The 3,146-nt window shown below is 50.1% G+C and overlaps 1 pseudogene; it reads left to right on the forward strand.

Moving 5' to 3' along the window:
- Positions 1-252: 252 nt before the first annotated feature.
- Positions 253-1,290, forward strand: LOC118260769 (olfactory receptor 14J1-like; annotated as a pseudogene).
- Positions 1,291-3,146: the final 1,856 nt, after the last annotated feature.

Here is a 3,146-nt window from a genome sequence, read left to right on the forward strand (position 1 = left end):
CATGTTCCTGCTTCCCTCCTGCTGCAGAGCAGGAAGGACTCCTCTGGAGCCCACACCAGCCCCTGCTCCCAGTGCCACTCTCAGCCAGCACCAGCCACAGCTCAAGCAAGAGAGCTGCATAAAATTTCTTCAAATACTGAGGCTTGGGCTGGGGGGTGCTCTAAGGCTGGCAAGAGTTTTTCCTCAAAGAAATCTGTTCTAACTTTTTCTGCCTTTTTCTCTTCAAAAGACAGCCATGTCCAATGTCAGCAAATGCCCAACAGCAGCTCTGTGAGCGAGTTCCTCCTGCTGGCATTCACAGACAAGCGGGAGCTGCAGCTCCTGCACTTTGGGCTCTTCCTGGGCATCTACCTGGCTGCCCTCCTGGACAATGGCCTCATCCTCACTGCCGTAGCCTGTGACCACTGCCTCCACATCCCCATGTACTTCTTCCTCCTCAACCTCGCCCTCCTCGACCTTGGATCCATCTCCAGCACTCTGCCCAAAGCCATGGCCAATGCCCTCTGGGACACCAGGGCCATCTCTTATCAAGGATGTGCTGCACAGGTCTTCTTTTTTGTCTTCTTGTTTGGAGCAGAGTATTCCCTTCTCACCATCATGGCCTATGACCGCTACGTTGCCATCTGCAAGCCCCTGCACTACGGGAGCCTTCTGGGCAGCAGAGCTTGTGCCAAGATGGCAGCAGCTGCCTGGGGCAGTGGCTTTCTCAATGCTGTCCTGCATACAGCCAGTACATTTTCCCTGCCCCTCTGCCAAGGCAATGCTGTGGACCAGTTCTTCTGTGAGATTCCTCAGATCCTCAGGCTCTCCTGCTCATATGCCTACCTCAGGGAAGTTGCTGTACTCTTATTTACTCTTTCTTTAATCTTTGTTTTTTTTGTTTTCATTGTGGTGTCCTATGTGCAGATCTTCAGGGCTGTGCTGAGGATTCCTCCTGAGGAGGGCCAGCACAAGGCCTTTTCCACGTGCCTCCCTCATCTGGTCGTGGTCTCTCTGACTGTCAGCACTGGCATGTTTGCCTACCTGAAGCCCCCCTCCATCTCCTCCCCATCCCTGGACCTGTTGGTGGGCGTTCTATTCTCGGTGGTGCCTCCAGCAGTGAACGCCTTTGTCTACAGCATGAGGAACAAGGACCTCAAGAATGCCATGTGGAAACTGATGACTTGATTTGTTTCAGAAGCAATAACTTCACAGTCTGTTTCTGCAGATTACTCAGAATATCACTTATTACAGGAACTGCCTATATTCTCTTTTTCATTGTTGTATGTGTGTGTGAGTGTGTATTTTTAGTACTGGTATTTAGTATTGGTATTTAGTACTGGTATTTAGTACTGGTATTTAGTACTGGGCACCACAGCCCCCTCGCTCTGCAGAGCAGCACCACCAGCTGGGGCTGGGGCTGGGGCTGGGGTTGGGGCTGGGAGGGCGCTTCCCCGGAGTGTCTTCTAGGCCAGCTTCTTGCACATGGCTTCTGGATGTGAGCATGATATTCACTCTGTTCAAGGAGCTGAGAGACCTCTAACAGGCACGGGGCTGGAACATTGCCTGCAAGGTCCCTCCTGCCCTAGCACCTCACAGGACTGGCACAGAACTGGCTCCCATGAATCAAACAGGCTGGGAGTCCAGCGGTAGTGCCATGGGCTTGAAGGATCACAACCAGATCAATTCTACCTGGGCAGATTCTGGCCCAAAAAGGGGGTGTTTTGTAGGTATGGTATTACAAGGGCAGTGGTGCCTCAGAAGCTCCAAGTCCAGTAGGAAGCTAATGGCTGTTAAGTGGCCTGTGAGTTGACTTTTTTCTGAAGGAGCTGACAGGTTATCCCTTGGCTTCTGGCTGGGATCTGTGCCTTTACGCTCACATCTGCTGGTCTCCATGATGGGACAGCAGATGCATCTGCTTTGCACACAGTTTGTGAGATCCTCTCTTCCTAAGTAGCTGGTAGCCCCCATAGTGGAAGAGGTCTTGGATAGGGGTTGTCATGTCAGAGGTTTCAGCTTTTCCCTAATTCATCCTTCAGGGCTGCTTTCAGTTTTCTACACAGAGCAGGCCACTGCCTCCCAGATGCCTGGGGGAACATAAAGCCTGCATGAGGGCCTGGAAAAACTTACCCTGTGTCCATAGGTCCATTCTGGAACCAAACTTGTAGGTAGGAAGCACACTTTTGTGGTGTTGCAGAGCTGCTGGGTACATTGTGCAGGGTGATCCATGCTGGCTTAGGAGTTGCTTCTTTCTCAGGAACAGAGTAGCCAACAGAGGTGAGACAGATACTCTGAGTTCATGAAAGCTGTCAGAGAGCTGCCCCTAAGAAGATGACTGATATGGGGAAGTCAGGAGAAGACCGGCCAGGAGAGATGTGAGATCTGGTGGATGGAAGAGGAGCTTGGACAGCAGAAGCTAATGATTTTGAAGAGGTAAGAATGTTCAGGTAATGTTGATCCCACTGTAAAGCAGACTTAAAGCAGACATGTGAGGCACTTACCATGTTTTAACCTGCAACCTTAATACCTACATCTAAATGCCACTCAACGCTCTGACAGGAATCCACTGCTCTAATTTTTAACCACAATCCTTTCAAGCCAAAGTTAGTCCATAAACCTTCACCATCACCTTTACTCTCTTGCTCACCCTGATCCCTACCCTTAACACTAGCAGTAAAATGCTCTATTTAAAGTTAGTCTTCTTGCAGACCTAAACAAAATGCTAAACCAAAGAGCTTGCACATACCCTAATCACAGACCTGACACACCAAGTAGAACACCAAACCCCTCCACTAAACATTTGCTTAATCTCTCACCCAGAAAGGTTCGCCTTAGTCCCTAATGCCATACATGAAAAACTAACATCCAAACCCTGTCCTCCTGTGCATTAACATTCTCACCTTTAACCCTTTTCCTAATCCTTAACTTTAGGTTCTTGTTCCCTTGGAGCAAGGCAGGAACAGTGAGGTTGCTCTGCAGTCACATGGCATTCAAAGATAAATGTGAGGGGTCATGGATCTGATCAGCGTGTGGGTTTCACGGAGGAGATAGCTGGGAATGCCCTGATGAGCTCAGCTCTGCCTCAGGAGTTCCTGCACCAGCAGGAGGAATGTGACTGTGGCAGTGACTGTGAGGTCACTTCTGTCTCTGCAGTTGATAGGGCAGCA

This window comes from Cygnus atratus, unplaced genomic scaffold, assembly GCF_013377495.2.
Source record: "Cygnus atratus isolate AKBS03 ecotype Queensland, Australia unplaced genomic scaffold, CAtr_DNAZoo_HiC_assembly HiC_scaffold_37, whole genome shotgun sequence".
Lineage (NCBI taxonomy): Eukaryota > Metazoa > Chordata > Aves > Anseriformes > Anatidae > Cygnus > Cygnus atratus.